The sequence below is a fragment of the Myzus persicae genome, unplaced genomic scaffold (genome assembly GCF_001856785.1).
Source record: "Myzus persicae strain clone G006 unplaced genomic scaffold, MPER_G0061.0, whole genome shotgun sequence".
In the NCBI taxonomy this organism is placed as follows: Eukaryota; Metazoa; Arthropoda; class Insecta; order Hemiptera; family Aphididae; genus Myzus; species Myzus persicae.
Window position 1 is genome coordinate 147,905 of NW_019102937.1, and position 22,384 is coordinate 170,288.

Below are 22,384 nucleotides of genomic sequence, written 5' to 3' on the forward strand. Positions count from 1 at the left end.
TATATATACTTGTACTCAAGTGACTTTGATGAATATAGGTACATGCCTATAATTACCAAGTAACCAAGTTATAGGTAATCGGATAATCTAATTTATATTCTTAAACAGATTGACTATTAAAACTCTAAACTACTAATTTTATTAAAAAAACTTCTTTTCCTTATCATAATATTATTATTTACATATTATACTACTTGCATATTTTGTAAAGAAATACACAATATCATTCCCAAGGCTGTGAATTTAATGCATTTGCATATTTTATTCGAAGTGCATATTTTGTCTGTTTTAAGTGCATAAATGCGTTCATATTTTACACCTTTTAAGTGCATTAAATTCACAGCCCTGATTATTTTATGTATACTTGGAAAATATTTTATTTAGATATTTTAGACTTATCCAATGAGGTTGACAAGAATTGCACTCCACTAACATTTAATATGATATTGAAACTGTGAAAAGGGAATTACATTTTTTTTAGCTGAATACATTATAATTAAATTAATTCGTAAGATTTAAATAGAGGAAATAGTATTGTGTCAGTTAATACTATTCATGAAAATAACAGATGGAATCGGAAATCGATTCGCTGCATATGCCGGCAGTAATTTGGGATTTGAGCTGGGAACAGAAGTGGCCATTCATTTTTACCGTCGAGTTTTTAAAAATATATAACCATAGAAATTGTCGATCCGCAGAAATCCTGAGCTATAAGGATGCTGATCAGTCACCCAGGGGCCGACAACCCGAACTGGTGTGCCCAGCGATAATTGCCAGATGAAAAATATCGGTAAAATGGACGCACGGACGGGTACGACGGACGTGATCTACATTTAAGTGCATTTTTTCTTTCTTTTGCCCATCCGATTTATTACACGTGTCTAATAATAACGTATCGTATTATAATGCTTTCGTTTGGATTCTTTCGCGTTTCCTAATCGTGACCGTTGAAAACATATAAATAACAATACCACTGGTATATACTAATAAATAATGATAATAATAATAATAATAATAATAATAATAGCAATAATGACTGAATAAAGGAGAAAATCGAAATAGAAGATAATTTAATATGGTCTTCCGTTTTTCGCTTCCATCTCTCAACGCCGTCGTCGCCGTCGCTGTTGTTGTTGTTGTTGTTGTTGTTGTCATCGTCGTCCCTCCTATCTTTCATTTGGTGAGTGAGTGAGTGTGTGTGTGTGTGGGGAAAACTATATGATTGATAAAAATGTTTCCAATTCCTCCGGAATGAGGTTATCGCCGCCGTCTTTATATTATATTATTGCTGTGATTATGCCGTTTCGATATGGTTTTTTCCACGTCGTCTGTGTGGGGTTATAGAGGGATAAAAACTGAATCCGATAGCGGCGGATCCTGCGTCAGCGGCAAGTGTGCGGCGCGGACCGTTTTCCAGGCACTTCATTACCATCAGTCGGCGCGTCGGTCGGGTGAGTTCAGTAAAAATGTTTATGGTGTGTGCCCTCCCCGGACCAGACGCGTTACGGGCCGTTAAAAAGTAGCGTTCCCAATAACAATAATAATAATAATAATAATAATATAATATAATAATAATATTATGTGATGGAATAATAATAATAATAATATGTGTATACATATCATTATATTATGTTCAACAATGACGGCAGTATTCGTAGATATTATTCATACACAATACGATTATTATTATTATTATTATTATTATTATTATTATATTATGATGTTTGTCGGAACAAACGAAACGGGGGAGAGTGTGAGTCGGAGATGGATGGAGAGTGAGAGGGAACGCGATGAGACAGACGTCTTAGTGTTGTCGTAATAATGACAAATAGCTCGTTCACATACACATAAAATAATATTATTATTATTATACACGTATATCTTATTCCGTGTCCATTGTTATCAGAACACCATGTGTGTGTGTATGTGTTGGCCACCGCCGGCGTGTGATAACCTATCCTAGCCACCTGATTTACCTGTCATAATTTTTAATGAGGTTATACACGGTATGTGACTTAATTTGAAAAGGGTAGTACGTGCACGGTGTGATTGTCAAGGTTGGTTAACTCTTGTGATTGCGACCATATACCTATACTTAAGTGACGCGCGCGCGGAGGGCTGCATGGGATAGCGGTGTTATACATTATACTATTTTATAGATAATCGCATTATTATTTATTATGACGTATCGTCACATACAAATCAGATATTACAATAAACGCGAGGTGTGATGATGGAAAACATTCCCGAGCTGTCTTTTCTTATTATCGCTATGGGTACCGCTCGTTTGATAAAATATATATCTCGTTGCGCGCATCCGATCGAGCAGTAATACAAATCACAATAAATAATAAGACGTGTGGATTTTATGTTTAAAATAATCGATTGAGAATTTGAGATTCACTTGCCACGAATTTCATATGATTCATTAATAATTCAATTAGGTAGGTATACAGTCCACATAATATAATATGTGTCATCAATTTTACAAGTAAAATATATAGCTTAGGCCGTACCTACGATCATTATACAGTTAACATCCAGTTGGGGAACGTAAGTAACCTTACATTACTTGTACTGTATGGGTATCGAGTGTACTTCTAAACCTTGAGTAGGTCGGTTTAATGGATGTGTTAAATTTGAATTCAATGATGAATTATTGCATTTTTCGAAAATAAAACGATTCAATGCAAACGGAGACTGTCCGTCAGTTTAAGTTTATTTTGAGATCTATTATATTAATATTGGTATTGCTATCATCGTAATTTATTTTACAATTATTCGTAATACGGAAGGTTGAATTAGTTTTTGCCTATAACAATGCTTATTTTGAAAATGTCGTTGTGCGTTTAAAATATAGTAATCAGTTGTACACGTTAGAAGCTTCAAGTACGACCCATGAATAATATTTTTCAATTGCAACAAAATAAATAAAGCCGTTTTTCTTCTTTTAAAAATCTATCACTTACAAATTTGAACTGAAATTTTCTAAGGAAAAAATTGTGTCGATATGTTTACTCAATTATTTGGTTACAGTATAAAGAAGATCTGAAAAAAATAGAACTACATTCCCAAGCCTTTCCTATATAAATGTAGTACATTTTTAACTAAAAAACAATTCCCAAATTTTGAATTTTCGTAAATTCGAAAAATTTTGTCAATATTTCAATTTCAGATGCTTATAACAAAAATCATACATATTATAAATCATTAATAAAGTTAAATGATTCAAGTTTCAACAGTAATTGGATTTTGAGTTACACTAAAAAAACAAAATTGATTATATAAAAAACTGGTTTAAAATGTCTGTTTTTTCTTTATATTTTCATGGTTATTTAAAAAAGTATTGGATATTTTTAATTTTGACCCTGTGATGTACCAACTTTTTTTACCTGTACGGCTGTACCAATCTTCAAACTTGAAAATCCCAGCATGTTTCTTACCAGAAAAAGCGTCTTTAGACTAAAAAAAGAACATATTATATCAAATCAATACGTTTATCTCTCTCTTCAGATTCTAAAAAAAAAGTACCTAAATAGTTTAATTAAGTAAAATAATTTAAAAACGTCACGTTTGAATTTTAAATTTTTCAAAATTACATAATCATTTTAGCCAAGTTTTATTATGAAGGACTATTATTAGATTATTAAGGGTTTAAGCATGATGAACGAAACACTTATATAACTACTAGTACCTACATAGGTAAGTTTTTATACGTATTTCTGAACAATTATATAAGCTGTGTACGAAAGGAATTCAGTATTTGATGATGCCAGGAAGTGAAATTGTAGTAGGTATTTCGTACAAAACCATGGTGGACCATTAAAACCCTTGTTAAAGGGTATTCGTCCCTGAGAATTATTTTTATAGTATTTTCCATTTATTTATGTAACGTATTAAACCGGGTGTTAAGTCTTTTTTTTTGTTTTTTCGAAATTCATATCATCGATCCATAATCGTTAAAAACCGTCCGTACAATCACATAAGACACACACTGTAAATTTTAGTATTGTACTTAAACTCCGGACGAGTCAGAATTTATGATTACATTTAATTTTAGTCTTTGGAAAGTGAGACATAGGCGTAGAATTGGCCCTGTACTTTTGTTTAGTTATATTTTCATAATAATTTAATTCAGTATAAGTATAGATGTTCTGTACCAGAAACATAATAGTCTATAGCTCTACATATAAATTCATCACACTACGCCTATGAAGTGAAACATGTTTCTATTTCATTTCCCTTCGATTATTGTTTGTTTTGAAATCGCTTACCGATAATTGACTCGGAAGAAGTCATTTTTGATTTTCTCGGCATAGCTTAGGGTACATAAAATATTTTAAGTTTAACAATCGTCGTCGGGAGGACACGAATTTATCAGAACTCCGACACCAGGTTTTTGTATTTTGTAAATAATTGTTTAATATGTCATCTAAAAAACACCTTGTCTCTATAAAGTGTGAAAAAAATTGATTGAAAAGTCTTCGTTCACGACATCATATGTGATGACTGATGATTAAGTTGCACTGTTATTTTGTTTATAATATTTATTTATGTACAATGAGATAATAATTATTTTAATTTACATTACATTAATTTTTTCTATTTTCACTAAACAACACTCAATATCGTTACCCAGCATAAGATGAAGGCACAACAGCTATACATTATAATTAGGCGTTTTGCATTTTCTCATCACTATTTGAACATTTCACTCGAGTATGCCAATGTTATTTTTAATTTTAATTACTATTCATAGAAATTACATCTCATTGTGACGTATAAAGGCCGACATTTAACGCATAATTACGCGATGGAGAGATATAGATATATACTTAGTAATTTCGTATACATTTTATTTGTCTGCCATATATGCAAGTATATGGTTCGTCTTTAAGATTTTGTCTTGTAATATTTACATTCGTACACACGCGGCACGTCATATATATCATTGATATAATATCAATAGGTACATAGATATATCGTAAATGTATATAGTGTAGGTGTATACAGTTTTTCGATTTTCTTTAGAGCCGTCCGGACAGGAAATGGAAATGGTCATTATTACTAGTCAACTGGCCAGACACGTAAACGCAGAAGAGTACTTTATAGTTTATATATTATATATCTCTAGTAATAACAACGGCAATGGCCCAAACCGGGGGGCGAGTTATATGTACAACTGTAATCATTTATAACCTACGAAGTTGTGACGAACGGACTGTAAACGGACAGACACCGGAGTCGACACAATACGATATATATATTATTGTTATTATTATTATTATATTATATTATATTATTATGGTGTACGGTCGAAACGTGTGAGGTAAAGTAGGGACGATGAAAAAATAATAATAATAATAATAATAACAACAACAAAAAATAGAATATCTCGTAGCAATCGAACACGGTCTGTGTGTGTGTCGATATAATATAATTTAATAATAATAATAAACAGGGTGTGATGATGGTAATGATAATGACGAATCGGATCTGTTCGGGTTAATTTCCGTGTGCCGGAACGAAACGTGACGGACCACCCACCGGTGCGTAACGACGGCGGCGACCGTCGGACGAGGCTGCGGAAAAAAATCGCCAGTCCGCCGACATCGCAACGTCCATGGTTGGAGACGCGCTGGTCATTATTATTACTATTATTATTATTATTTATTATCATCACAACTACAGCTGCCTGTATATAATGTGTCAGTTCGTACCTACACGTCGTGTGTGCGATTTTTTCTCGTTCGTCGCCGTTGACAGTCGTGGGAATGCAAATTTTTCCCGTCCGCGCGCCCGTGTCCAATCGCACACGTTCACGACACTATATTATATTCATATTTATCATTATACATCGGTCTATAAGAGTAGTTTGTCTACGATAAGTACAATATATAATAATAATGATAATAGCAGTCATATAACGACGACATTATTATTATTAGGCGCGAGTGTTAGCCGTGGCCACATTGTGCAGATGTTTAATTTCCACTTTTCTCTCTCTCACTCTCTCTCTCTCTCTCTCTCTCTCTACACCATTATATATGGTGCATTCCCGTATCTATCTTTTTGTGGGACTCGTTCGATTTTTTTCTGAATTAGATCGTTTTTAACCATTTCCTGGTTTGGGTTTTGAATATTATACGATTTTAGAGACACGATGTATTCCTAAACATCCGGGGGACCTATAATAATTAGTAACGTACTGAAAAATTAGGTATTTAAAAAATATATTGATTATGTCTGTTATCTATTTTTGTGGGTTTCCTCGTACGTGCTACGTACAGACAGGTATTATATTTCATTTGATTGACATTCACCTGTTTGCCTACGAAATCGAATAGCACTATATATGGACTCAAGTTGGCGACTGATTACTAGACACAGGCACACGATTATTAACAGTTAACTTAATTAAATTTTTTTTATGAAAAATAATACCAAGCATACAATCGCATTCAATTTTCAGCAGACGGAGTAACCACTCCAAACTAGATGTATCTCCGGAAAAAAACTAATCACTCGGTACAACCGCAACAATATTATAGGTTCAACAGAGCAAGTAATAAAGCAGTACCTACTTAGTGTTAATATAATAGAGTATTAACTACAAATTTTAAATATATCGACTTGTTCACGTATTACTAATTGAGTATGTTGTGTCCTAATGTATAATTATAAGGAAAAATTCCACAAAAATGTTATCATAACTATATTTGTTTAAAATATACATAATGCCTGGATTATTCATATATTTTTCAGTTATATTTTAATAATTTTGTTATAAGAGTTCGTATTTTCTAAGTTTTTAACTAATTTAACATACATTTAAATAATTTATACGATTCCATTTACACCGCCCCGAATGGTCAATTAACAAGATTAGAAACTGAAATATTTAAATATTTTTTTGAAAGTTGAAATATATTTTTTATACTTGATTATAACCTTAGATATAATTACCGTTATTATTTGTTATGTAACTTCATATTATATAATACATTGTATTCACGCATTTGGTATTTGGCCGAATATTATGTAACTCATTAATTATGGACACGTAGCTATGGAGGGTTCGTTTCAATTTGTTGAATCTTTTTAGGCACCAATATGGGCCTTTTGAAAACCATTCTATTCTAAATCTACATAAACGAACTCAAAGATTTATTTTAACAATGCTATAATAAAAGCATAAGAAAACTACAATGTTATTTTGGACAAAATATTATCTAAGTTATATAGTTATGTTTGTTTTTCACAGGTTGATCGGAGACGTAACGCCAAAGAAATCACATTGATCATTTTTTGATACTTACACTATGACCAACGCATTACGACGACGGTGATATGTTGAACCGACTTTATAGTCATTTGTTCAGCAAACGATTTGTCTGGCTGTTAACACTTTTAATAATTTGAGTTATTTTTTTCAGCACTTGCGTACATTGTTCAGAACCGTTTGTTTGCCATATTATGATCACTGTGATTTAAAGTTCAGCTATGAAGACGCACTCGTTCTTCCCACGAACGTACATCAAACCATAAGTTGAGTTATGTGTTAATTATATTCTCACTAAAGTTCTAAAATACCTATAGGTACTGTTGTTGTCGTTATTTAATAATGTATCGCTGGTTAGTTTTTTTCAGGCATACAACAGCAGCTACACATCCAGTCAAGGCGAACGCGATGTCGTCATGTTAATATAAGTTTAAAATTTAGAACTTCTGTCGGTATTGTAAACAGTTATAACTGGCACCTATAATAGTGGAGTAAAATGTGATTAATTGAATGACAGCGTTTTGTAATTTTGTTAAAAAGTTATATAACTAAGTTTGATACAAAATGAATCCGACCAAATTAGCATGAAATATTAACATTATAGTGTATTGGTAAAACAAAAAGCGATGGTTAAAAGAACCAATGTTTTTTTGGCATACAAGTCTGCAACCGTTTGATAACTCACAACGATTCGGGACGTATAATAATAATATTCACATAAATACCATAATACAGTCGTGTTATGATACGCGAGAATTGCGTATACGATGATATATAATATTATGCGGTGATGGGGTTAGTCAGTTAGGTGTCTCGTGTGGGAGGAGAGCCACGTTGCAAAAACTTAAAAATAAAAAAAAGTCGGTTATGGTGGGCCAATCGAAAAGCAATCCCGTCTTCGGCGGCAAAAGAAAACGTGTATATATATTGGCCGACGGGTGCTGAGGAAGTGGGTAGCGGAGGTTATATTGCCGTCCGATAAAAAGGAAACTCCTCTTTATTCCCGGGCGGGGTGGAAAGGGGGAAAAAAAACTAAAAACGAAAAAAGGAGAAAGAAAGTATGGACGTTTGGTGGGGAGAAAATAGAAAGAATATAAGGAAAGGATAAAGGACCGTTTTCCATCCCGAGATTTCGTCCCGGACGCAAAATAATGTATACGACGACCACCACCTCCACCGCCACCACCGCATCTCACCGAATATATATATATATATATGTATACACACTCGGGCGCGGATTGTAAATGCGTGAGCTTTACACATGATTGCGTCCGAACGGTTACCAACGGCAACGGTCCCCGCGCCTCAGCATCCGATATCGTCTCCCTGCCGATATATCTCCCCCTCCTCCTGCCCATCACTCGCGTGTACTACCGCCGCCGCCGTGGGATTTTAATACAACCGACTTTCATTGCGGTAAAAATAATGCTACCCTCCCCCGCGCCGGCCGAAGGGCGGGGGCGGTCGCGTGCAAGCGCAGTCCGCCGCCGCTCACCGCGGTCCGGATTGCACCACCCCGCGCCGCGCCCCCACGAGAGCGCCTTCCACTCCCGAAAGCGACCCGAAAAGCACCCTTTTTCGCGAAATCGTAGGCAATAATCAATAATTATACATATACATACATATATATATATAAACATGTGCGAGCCGACGCACACACACTGCAAACGGCGGTACACACACTCGGTGTGTATATATATATATATATACGTATATATTATTATGTGAATGTGTAGGGCCCTCGTTTCGAATTCGCCACCACTCTCCTCATCGTGCCCACCCATCCCGCCGGTCGCGAAGGATTCGGCCGACGATTAGCCAGCCGGCAACGGACTCAGTGGTGCACGTCGTGTATGTATATATATATATACATACACATGTGAGCACGGTGCCTGCAGCGGTGACGTGCGTGCGGGCGAGCTTACACGCACGAAGGGTGCACGACCTTTGCCCCGTTTTCCTCGGTGAATTTCCGTAAGTCTTTTACTGGGCACCCCGCCCCAAAGAAGGGGTACGAGAGTGAACGACCGATATGCGCGTATGCAGGAGACAGAGAGGGAGAGAGAGGTATACTATTTATATATATATACATACAACATATTACACTTGACATTTATGTATATGAATGTATGTTACACACAATAGGTATATATATATATTATGCACTGGCCTTATATGCGGCTTATATATATCATAATGTGTTACGCGTCCATTGTTTGAATCGCCATAAATACCCGACTATATATATATATATATATATGTAGGTTTGTCGTTACAAAAATGTTTGCCTGTGTGGCGAAGTGAGCTATTTTTTGAATACCCGCAAAATGTATCGAAGACCCGAATCGACGGTTTATATAATCTGTAATAATAATTAGTTTAATAAGGCCGTTTTACGTTATACGACTATATGAAAACCGCGGAATAAAATATATTATTATTATCGCAAGAGTGTATATTATTTTTACGCATGACCATAAAATGGTTACCGCGTTTATGATCTCAAAATATGCATTAAAAAAAACAACCAGCGAGGTATACCGACTATCTCGTGCGCGAACCTACATACGCATAAACTGCAGAAATTGTTTGGTCGAAACAAATTTTTTTATTAAAATTTATTGAACACTCGAATCCACAGTATATAATCTCGTTTCCGCTTCGCGGAGGACCTCATTACTTATTTATCTCTCAAGTAGATTGTTTCACCGAGTGTTTGAAGACTACACATAACTTCTAATACACCTGCAGAGTGCTGCTCAGTTCCCGGAATAAGCCTCATCGCTATTCAGATTTAGTACCGATTTGACTTGAACCATACCTAATGAATTATGAAAGTACCTATACCGGATATACCTACAGCACATAGACACGTCATAATCGACCGTGTTCCGTAATTTCCGTCGATTCAATCAATTAAAAGAAAAATGTACACTCTCTATACATAGGTATTATAGGTAACAAGTCTAAAAGTTGAAAAGTTGGTTTTGATTAGTGTAAACGTTTCGACCAATTATCTGTCTGCGCCTTCTGCAATACGAGCGTATATAATATTGTATAGAAATGCTCGTAGCACCTCAGATTAGTCAGATTTCATATTTTTCGGCGTCACTGATTGATATTTTAATACACTGATTTAAATTAAACACGACTTCGACGTACGCGCACCGACCACTGGTGATTGGCATAATTACCGAAATGATCGTAACACAATACTCTGCTCGGAGGGTTTTCGACAAAACGACTTGATTTTATAGCCCTTATACGACGTCCGCCGTCGATGTCTACGTGTCTGGACTTTGGTTTCGCAGGAAACGCGTGTGGGGAAACTATATCGCGGGACGTTTAGGACAAGAGACGCACCTTATCAATTAAAATATCGTTCCCGAATCCCCATGGAGTTTTCGTGGACGGTTATACTGCGTCCGACGTACGGAGAAACCAGAAAGAACCGAAAATCGTCAAACCAGAAAATCGAAAAGATAGTTGAAATAAAAACTACGTTTCGCCGTCGAATCCGTCGCGTTCAGATGACTGTAAATCGGAATGGTTTGGTGCCGATTCATCAAGACATGACGAGGCGTAAAATAATGTCAAAAATAAAAACAAAAAAAAACCTCACAGAACGACGGGTCTTGTGAACTGCCTCTATTCCGTCTAGCTATATACCTGTTGTACATACATGTATATTGCTCGTTTCGGTCGGTGAGCAAAGTGTGTGAGAAAAGCAAATCAGCGGTGCGGTGCGGATCTATGTAATGCGTCAGATTATATAAAATAATGTTGTTTCTCTATCAAAATCTCGAAAGTTGATGGAAACGATGGCAGTGATGTGTTTAGCAGAAAGAGTCGCCTTGTGGAAAGGTGTGCGTATATCATAGGCTTCCTCTCATATATACGAGCAGTGAGCACTTCAATAATTTAAGCTACGTTTTATTAGACAAACCTACGTACGTAATCCGTACCTATCCTTTCTGTTAATTATTTAACCTATAAATAATTGCCTCAATTGCCTTAATGGGATACATTTTAAGGCATATATGGAATTACTAACAACAGAAATAATACCTGGCTATACGTATTATTACTATTACTATTTGCTAGTATAGGCAGGCATTTGGGCAAGAATCGTCTCCGTCTTCTGTGCCAACTTTTGCAACGATGATTTATTCCACATATAATTATAATATTATAGAGTAGGCGCCAGTATTGTTGTGCAACAAAGTTGTATGGAAAATTAAACTTAATATTTATCTATTAAGATTTTATAATTTGTAAAAATTGTCTGAAGGTAATAAGTACCCCATATTATACGTAGGTAGGAGTCTATAACATAAACATTTTTAATTTTTTTATAGCCAGATATAAAGTCTTTTATTCTTAGTACACACTTTAACTAAAAAATGACTCGTTCAAATCTTGATTTCGGTATATATATATCGAAGCAGTACCTATTAATAAAAACTATAATTTGCTTAATAATTTTCAGCAAAAAACGTTCATTTGAAAAAAAGAAGCGTGTATTTCCTCACTACTTTCTACTCTTAGTATTTTGGTATTTAGGAGTAGTAGTGTTCACACAGATCCTCCTCTGTTGTCGGTTCAAACGAAAAAAAAAAAAAAAAAAGTATTTTGGTATTTGATATAAGTATACAATTTTAAAATCCCAAAAATTAGAATCTCTATAAATGCATTATTAAAAGATTAAATGAGCATGAGAGGTGAATCACGCTATGTATAGGTGTATACGATATGTGTACGACAGGTGATAAGCTTTGAGTATCAAACATATTTACGATAATATAGTCGTCGATTGGAAGTAGTACCTACGATATTTGTAACGACAATTCAGTAGCGCTAAGAGCGGTATAAATATTTTAAGGAGTGATATAAATAGCGTATCGTTATTGATTTCGGTATTAGCGTTTATAAGTATGGCGACATTAATTCTGTCCACTGTTACAGTCGTAAATGTAGCTACACTATTGCTGCACTAACTTCTTTCCCAGACGTTTGCAGTTTCTAATTGATAAAATATTTCTATTTCATTCCGAACAAAAATAAAGAAGATCAATTTTAAATCTATAAAAAAATTGCTTCAAACCATATGACAAAACACTGAAATGACATCGCTGAAGCAGTACCACAACTGGTAAAAAAAGAAAACATATATTACGTTTTTTGTTGACACTTTAGGCATATTATAATAAATATAATTACATGCAGGCAGTTTTCACTTGAAATTTCTTTTTCCAACCGACCAGGAAAAATGCCAACTCCTTATGAGACTCGATGGTAATAATGCGAGCAGTATATTATACCTATAACCTGCTGTGGATTGCGAACCCCGCTTGATGAGTGCTTTATATAAATAATATGTTTTATTTTTATTTTGATTGCGGACACACCGATAAGCGGCTATAAGTGCAACTCAGCCACGTTGGTAGGCAATGTGCGAAAATTGTATGCATTCTTAAGACCGATTTGCCCGATGAACCAGTGCAAGCAATCAATAAACAAAAAAAAAATACCAATTTCTACTAAATATATTTCTATTTCTCTTATAACCAATAGTAACCGTATATAAACAAATATTTCCTTATTAAATCTTAAAATCCCTGTTTGAGCAACTCCCCGGGTCTGACCTATCGGGTCCAATTGTGAATCTAAACCATTCGGGGCGTCACTCAAGCGCATACAAAAAATTCATTCAAATCGTTTAGGTGGAGTTTAGTGACATACCGACGTACAGTAGAAGTATGTATATAAAGAAGAAATATATACATTTCTAACTAAAAAAGAAAATATAAGATAATAATTGCATAACACATTACGGGGTTTTTCCCCCGATTAACAGAGCATTACAGTCTCATGTAATAACTTAGAAAAAAAAGTTTGATATTTTTCATTCCTCTTAAAGTGCCTTACAAATTAGAAAATCTTCTTCCTAACTATTTCTTCTATTTAATATATTATTATTGTTTTATTACCTATAAGACTAGAGCACTAACAGTTTCACTCAATTTTGTTGTATATTCCGCGAACTACACTTATTTTTTGTCAAACTAGTAAAAGTATTAAATTTTCTCTGTGCCTTCGTGCGTGTGTTTCAAATGAAAGAATAAATAAAAGTAGTGACGTATTAGAAACACCCTTTAAATTTGTGTATTAAAATACCGATTGATGAATTGTTCATTTTTAAAATTTTTTTTTTTATTACTTGCACTGATAGCGCATTTTTATATTATTACATAATATCACGTGTGGAGAGTGGCGTGACTTACAACCACACCGAATTAATGCCCATTACAGCCGTTACTGCAATGAACGACGACCGAAAATCGTCATTGTTATGCGTTTTAAATCATAAACCTTAGTTTATTATTAGTGCTGTACGAAAACGAGGAAAACAGTCTTGCGGTTTTCGTGATAAAAAATAAATAAAAATATCTCCTTTGACGAAACGCAATTTGATTCCTCTATAACATTCTCCCCGCAAGCTGTACCATTGCACACGCATGAGCGTAGGCTGACAGATAATAATACGTCTTCCGGTCGACTTCATGGTTCTCGGATAACGAAATATAATGATAATAATATTATATAAATGTACGAGAACTTTAGTGGCACTTATGTGACATAACTCGTATGGTTTTTCATAACGGGGAGGTCTTAAAGCTTTTTTAATAACTTAACGAGACACGGAATACGACATTTTGTCGAAAAAAAAGGAAAAGAAACAAAAGCTAGCGGATGTATGGTTTATATTTTTTATTATTTGATTGCCGGTCGAGACGATAAAATTCGCTCTACTCTCTTCGGACCTCCTAGAGCTATTAACAAAATCCAAATAAATATTAAATTTTATTCGTTTAACTTCGAAAAATTCGGGTCGAAGTATTTTTATCTTCATTTTTTTTATGAAATTTATGCCTTATATATTTTTCGCTTCGCTGTTATGTAGTTTGAAAAATGTCAACATAATAATTTCACTATAAAACCACGAGAACGCTAAGGTATAAAAAATGTTTAATGCATGAACACATAATAGGCGAGCGCAGACATTGTTGGCAGAGTGTAGTCACATATTTATTTATTTATGATTTATACACAAATTTGATCCCAACAACATTTTCCTTCTCCAAGCTTGGGTAAATCATTTTATCTTAAAAAAAAACTTCTATACACAAATAATTATTATATTAAAGCATAATATAATAATTTACGCAAAACGAATGGATAATCAAAGACCATGTATACATAACAATTAATTTCATGAGATAATTTTAAATTTTGCGTCATGAAAAACACAGAAAAAAATATTATTTTGTAATACATTACCATAACAGCATATATATATATTAGTTTTATACACATACCTATAAGATGGTCACCACGTTTGTGATATCAAAGTAGGCATTAAAACAGTAACTAGGACGGTATAACCTAACCTATATTGACTATCTCGTGGTCAAACCTATACGCACAAACATATTTTGTTTAGCTAAAACAAATTTTTTTTTTATTAAAAATCTGAGGGACGAACAGTTTAACATACATTTTGTATTGTTTAGTATTCCGCTAAAATTAAAATTCTCCGCACGGTTAACCGATGTTATATAATTATCAATATTAACAGTTACATGAATAAGCTGTAGGTCTTTTACGTAACTAATACATTTATAGTACATATTATAATAAATTTGCAAAATTATAATGTTACATTGTGTTTATATAATTACAAATTGATACAATTAGTAATTAAAAAAATACATTGCATATATTATTGTGTTGCGTGAGCTGTAATGAAAAAATGTTAAGTCAAGGTTTGCATATTATATTTTTTAATTGTTTTGAAACCAAAATAGTCAAAGCAAATTATTATTATTTTCGTGTATTAAATGCAATAAATGTGAAGTTAACGTTTTATTTACTGTAAAAAAAAGTTCAATTATTCACTTAAATTATCTACAAAATACGAGTAATGTGAGTCCAACATGGTAGTTTTTTTAAGTTTATTGTAATAAACATTATTATTATACTAAACTAGTATTATGTTATATTAAACTAACTATTATTTTTTTGTTTTAAATTATTACGATCTATACAATATAGTATAATAATTAATAATTAATAAGTACATTCGATTGCTAATTAGATTAATAACATTGAAGTTCAAAATAGGAATGCTTTAAGGAATCAGTAGTGCCCTCTGATAAAGCAATATTATATAAATAATAAATGTTATTACCTAGTTAATATTGCTTCCGACAACTTTCAACTTAGGTTTTTTTTAACTTTAACTTTGCTACTGTATTAAATCCAATTATCGAGACTTCTTTTAATTAAAGTAAAAAGTTTAACAATGTGGTCAATATATTTTGTTTTTATTTTATTTCAAGTACCTTCGAGTAGATTTTTTTCCGATATTGTTTTGTTGATTTTTATCAAATTGTTTTTGTCGTTAATTGTTTTATTAATTAATTAATTAGCTTTATAATGGAACAAATAAGTATCATACACATACATAGATATATTCTTTAATATTTAATCTGTACTTTAATTTAATGAAATTTGCTCAAAAGTATAACAAATCTATTTCCAGTAAAACTTCTACTAGCTTGTATATCATAATATTCTATAAAGAGGAAAACAATTACAGTTAAATAAAGTTTACTAGGTGAAATTTTTTGTGTGTTGTGAAACTATAATTTGTGATGGTTATTAATTATACACAAGTGAATCCAGGGGGGAATTTAAGAACGAAAAAAGTATTGGCCATAGGTACATAATTATGCCCACCTATATAAGTAATCACTAGGCCCGAGTTTTAAATAAATAATTCTTCTTTTATTACCTATAAAAGTATAAACTATAAAGTAATAGGAATATTAACATTTTTTTATTACTAAATACATTTTCTATGTTCTTTTTTTTGTATGATTTAATTTAGAAATTAAAATAAATACAATTTTGTTGTAAAAACAAACGTCAACCCAAGAAGAGTCACAATTTATTTTTTGTTTCTGGTTTTGGTACTAGTACTACTTGTAATGAATTTATTTTAACATTTTCTATGGATAATTATAGTATCGTTTTATAATATTATTTATACAACTGAACACTCTAATACACTCTAATACTAGTATACTACAACGGTCACCGGAAATACGTTTATAATTACTTTAGTTTGAAATATTTAAAGAATGTGGCTACAAAATCAGTCTACCATTTTTATTTTTGACAATAGATATTATTCCACTTTTTATAATATTACAAATGAAATATACACATCCACCATGGCACGATGAATAATGACTATTTAATATTATAAATAATTGTAATATTTAGAGGCTAGCTGCACATTCTTTAATATAGTAGCTAGAGATATCACGAGCTCACTGAATAAACGATTCGAAAAATGGCGAAGACGTGAAATATATAGCCACCTAGGTAGCGTGTAAATAGTTTAGCAACTAGTTGCTTATAGAAAAAAAAATATTAAAAATTGATCATTTTAAATTATAGCATTAGCATTATATATTTATATTATAAGAATATGGGTCTAGTGACTTCCACATAGCTAAATCCGACTATGTTATATAAGTTTAAATTAAATAACTAACTTTAAAAAATGACGATAGAAACACAACATATATTATTTTTGAAATTACAGTTAGCGACTAGGAAGGTATAAATTATTTTTCAAATTTTCGTAAATGAACTAATAAATGAGAAAGAATATTTGATGTAGTATTCTATAAGAAGAGGCCTCTTATTAGTACCAATTTCTCCTCCTTTTATCTTCCCTCGAATAAACCTAAAATTACTTTCGTCAGAACTATGCTTGAATGGCATTTCTACTACTTCATCTATGATATTTCTACATTTTGCTATCAAAAAGTAAATTTTGCTTAGTTCCTAATACGCGTGAGTTATAAAATGTGATTTATTTAAATAAAACGTAATACATTTTAACATCAAAAATAACTAATAATACTTAATAATAAAATAACTTTTTGTTTGTTCTATACAAGAATAGATACGATGAAAACAATAAAATATTTTTTATAAAATTACTCCAAAACCGTCAATATTGTTCTTAAAAACTCAAATTCAAATTAATCTATACCTTCTATTCAAATATATTAAACACAATTATTGATTGTAATTATTAGTTTTTAATTTTTCATTCAATTTTTGGACACGGTATATAGTTGTACCTCAACATGGAATGTACATGAGTGTATACTAAATAAATCAATTCCTTTTCGGGCAAGGAGTGACCTCATCTTAATTTTAAGGTTGTCTATATTATGTCTATATTCTAATGGAGAATAAACTGTTGAATGCATTAAAAAAAAAAAATTATGTTGTCCTCTAGAGAAAAATATACCTACTACAAGATTAATACTGCCCATATTTAGTATTATATTATTTATAACTATTATTATTATTATCATCGTATGCAAGTTACAATATATTATTTGAAAACTAAAACATTTAAAATTAATTATTTTAGTACCCATTGATACAGTTTCGTCGTTTCCAATAAATGTTTTAATTATTTAATTCCATGTGTGTATCGTGTTAATTAAAAAATATCTAAAAAAAAAAAAGTTCTACTAAAACAAAACTTCTTATACACAAAATTGCCAATACTGTTGGTCAGTCTTATCTCATAATTCTGCCGAAAATTATGTGTAAATAATAAATGAACTGGTCAAAACGGGTTCACTGCGTAAGAGATTTTTTTTAAACGAGTCCGTTGCGGATCACTAGAAAACATGGATATTAGGTATGATGCCGAAACATTTTTAAACTTAAGGAAATGCTGATTCCGGTATTCGCTGATTTCGTGTAGGTATAGTTTTTGTGATCTCGGGAAGCCACGATGAACGGGACATCATAATATAACGATGACGATTCCTCTGATATATTGAGCTATTTCCTATCTCCGTGCCACCGTGTGCCATTATTGTAGTTTGTTTTATAAAATAATTGGGATATATCGGTGTCGAGTAATCGGCGAGTCCGGTGAGCACCTATATGGCATATAGGTGTACAGGAAAAGGCGATCATTAAAATGTCCACCATCGCGGCGAATAGTAGCTCGAAAAATATAGACGGTTAAAATGTCCTAACAAAGTTGTGAGAGTAATTTTTATTGCTCTGCCGGCTATTAAGCCGTTGAAGCGTACTTATAAATAATTGTTGCACTCCGCATTGTAGCGGCGTGTGGTTGGGGGGGGGGGGAGACGAAACTCGTGTCTCATTTTCGTCCCATTCAAGGCACCTAACAAGGTGTTCGCTTTAATAAAGTGTGTGTTGCAGCAGTCTCAAATTGAATCTTATAAAATACACTCCAGATAAATAAATAACTGGAACATATCACCGGAATAATGTGTTGCAGGTTGCTTCTTAACGCGATGCAAATAAATGCATTGGTTCGGTCTTCAAATAATATTATTTTTTTTATATTAAAATATTTCCACCGTGTAGATGATAATCCTTTATATAATAATTAATTTGTTGTTCTCTCGGAGGTTTTGTCCCTAAAATTAAATAGCTAATATTATTGTGATGTATTATCTATCATGGTAGTCTCCTGAGCTTCTCGATGATAATGTATCGCATAATTTTAAGTTATTTTAGTACACAGTTTTTTTGACACAGTTTATTTGACTGAAAACGTCGATTTTACGTAAACACTAATTAAATATAATACGCAAAATATTATGAATACAAGTTAACAGCTATAATTACCATTTATTTTGTTCTTTCACGATTTCGCAGAACGTATTTCTAGCCACAGCACACATTATACATAAAAAAATTAATAATTCAGATATTATTATATGCAATTAAAACCCTTGATCTGATTCAGATATATTAACATAAATCCATTAGTTATAAGAATACTAATGAACACAGTCATAATATTATTTTAGGAACTTTACTTTTGAATATGACCTCGTGCATGTACAATGTACATTGTGCAACAATAATTATTATTTGTTTGGGTGAAATATACAAAATTATAATATTATTTATTATTGTAGTAGGTACCTACCTATTTGAAGTTTAGTTGTGAAATTCATACACGCGATTTTTGTTATTTATCAATTAAAACGAAGAATGACTTATTGTTATTACAGTATTATATTAAGGTACCTGTACTATTGTTAAGAAATACCTCTGTAAACAAATTATTGCTGAGACAAAGGATAGTTTTACAAATTCCCAGTAAGATACAAATGATAATAATATTGTAATAATTTGTTATTTGCAATTAGTGAATTATAAGAGAATTATTACTTAAGAGTTGAGATTAATTACATTCTTGTATTTATATATTTTTTCATAGTAAAAATGAATATAGTTTCTTTTGTTTTCTAGAAATATAATTATTAAAAAAACGTTAAATTTCATTCGTAACTGCAGTTTATCCCGCATATTTTGTCTTATATTAGTTATATTATATTTTTTTATGATTACTTCAATCATTACTTAAAAAAAATAGAAATCCCCATTAATTCCATCAATTATCAAACAACAATGATAACCTTCTGCGAGTTGGTTTCAACCCAAATTTAAATTCAAATGTATTCTTCCGTAGCGGAAAAGAACCACTCTTAGACATTAATTTTCATCTCTGCAAGCGTTCACAAATTAATTTATTTTGCTGCCGAAAAATGATACCGACGAAAATTAGTAAAGATAATTGTTGTATATGTAGGTAGGCCACTCAAATAGTATAAAATAATCGTTAAGTATGCAACTAGTTTCACGCTGCGATGTGTTTCGAATAATTTGAAATTATATTTAAAATCATTATTGAATACAGTATGCACTATGCGTGTACAGGTAATATTTAATTTTTAATTTCTATTCAGAAGAGTTAAAATCTGATTAAACTTTGAGATATCATATTGTAAAACATTTAGAATAAAATATTATAAAAGTTTTCGTTTTTACTTTTAATTTATTATTCATCACTTACAGCTATAGTATATAACTAATATATTGTGTTTTTCGATTTTTTGAAACTTGTATAATATAATAAATTTATATTACATATACTCAATGTAATTTTCATTAAATGATCTTCAAAAACTAGTTTTTTTACAATTTAAATTTTAATAAATCTGCTTGGTATTCAAGCACTTTATTCCAAATTGATGTGTTGTTTGTATATTTGGTTGAATTCCTATACATTTCGTTAAAATTGTACTTCTAACTTTGTTATTTTTTTTTTAACTGCAACAAATATAATAGTTCTTTTGTACATTTGAAGATGGATAGAAAAAGGCTTCGAATATCATATAAAGAGCTAGCATCAAAAAAATCAAAGGGGGATGACAATTGAGTTCAAAGTTAAAGGGAAACCAATTGAGAACATTGTAATTGATGAGGCATTACAGTAATGTGTATATTATATTTTATTTAAAATGTTAATTATTTATAATATTTGTCTTATTTTTCATTCAGATAATTTAAATAAGAATTATAATAAACTCTCAGTTCACACAAAAAAAAAATCAAGTGAAGTTGGCGAACGAAGTTAGCAGGGGACAGAGCCCCCTAGCATAACTTGCAATTTAATAATATTATAACATGATATGAACCTAAATTATATTTATTTTTAATTACCAAACTAAGGCGCCCCCCCCCCCCAATATTTCTAAAGTCTTTACACGCTGTCTTAATTTAAAGGTTCACATTTGTAACTGTTTCATATTAATCACTCAATATTCTTTAATATTTATATATTTTTGTTTAGCAATATTGAGTATTAATCTTATAAGTTTATTTTTTTGCGAAATGTAGGTATAGATAACTAAATATATTTTATAAACATAAAGTTAATTCAAACGAATTCTAGTAACTGATGTTGGATCAGTAGGTATATTATACTATGTGTATAATTCTAAGCACTATATGTCTATATTATACTATTCACATTATAATTTTTTGTTATTATTTTATTGATCAAAATCGCTTCTATAACAATGGTTATTGGAGTAAAGCGTGTTAAAAAATATATATTTCTAAATTAGCTTACATATTTTTTTTATATGATTACATTGTTGATCATTTCTGCTCGAGGTCTTAAGATTTCGAAGAAGTGTTCTAGAAAATTGCATTATTTTCTTGTTTTTTTTTGTAACTGATACAATCTGTTAGAATATGCTTTATACTATGATTATAGTAGTATTTCGGGAGCTTGGATTTATCAATAGCGATTTCGGCCAAAGTATCGTCTTGACGAGAGCAGTTCTCAGCACTTCCCTTTATGTTCTAAAATCATTCAACGGTCCAAGTGTATAGGAGTTTTTTTAATATACATATTCAAAACGTCTTGATTTTTTTTTATTATTTGTACTTCTTTGACGTCAAAGTCCCTAACTTGTATTCATTAGAAAAACATTGTAATTAATAGATTAACTAATGGCTACTGTTGCCGATGTTCATATAAGATCAATAAAAAAAATTAATAATAATAATAATTGTACAAACATATTATATTATATTATATTATATTATGTCACGTGCTCGTTTCTCAACAATATTCAACAACAATGTCAAAGCATAATAATACAAAATAAGCACAATATAGTGGGTAACCAATGGAGACTTACTGTATTGTATATTTGTATGCCTATCATTACCAATACGACAATGTGGGCTTGTATATACGACCCTAAGACTTACCTATTATTAATGTTTATTATTTGACCGAAGTTAGTCCATATTAGAAGTTTCATCGTCATACCGATTATTATAACGGGCTGACCGATGTATACCGTTTTCGAACGAAATATTATAATTTATATTTTTTTTATGATTAAAGGTCTTACCGTTTATTATATTATACACGAGTATAAAGGTACAATAATCATTTTAATATATATTATCGTAAAGTATAGCATATATAGATGACAAACCTATATTATTATAACTTCAATAGGTGGTAATATAGATAAAAATTATTTTCAGTGTACCTACCTACTTCGGCCAAAGCCAACGCAATGTCGCCAGCTAGACAGTGCCTATACGATAAAAATAAAATAATATTAAAATGCAACAAGACTCGGGAGA

General features: G+C 31.7%; 1 long non-coding RNA gene across 1 annotated transcript in view; it reads left to right on the top strand.

The window, feature by feature from the left end:
* The window catches only part of LOC111033449, a 53,620-nt gene extending 45,827 nt beyond the window's left edge, over window positions 1-7,793 (top strand). The window contains exon 5 of the long non-coding RNA XR_002604420.1: window positions 7,265-7,793. This is a non-coding gene — a long non-coding RNA (uncharacterized LOC111033449). The remainder of the gene's footprint in view (window positions 1-7,264) is intronic.
* The last annotated feature ends 14,591 nt before the right edge of the window (window positions 7,794-22,384 follow it).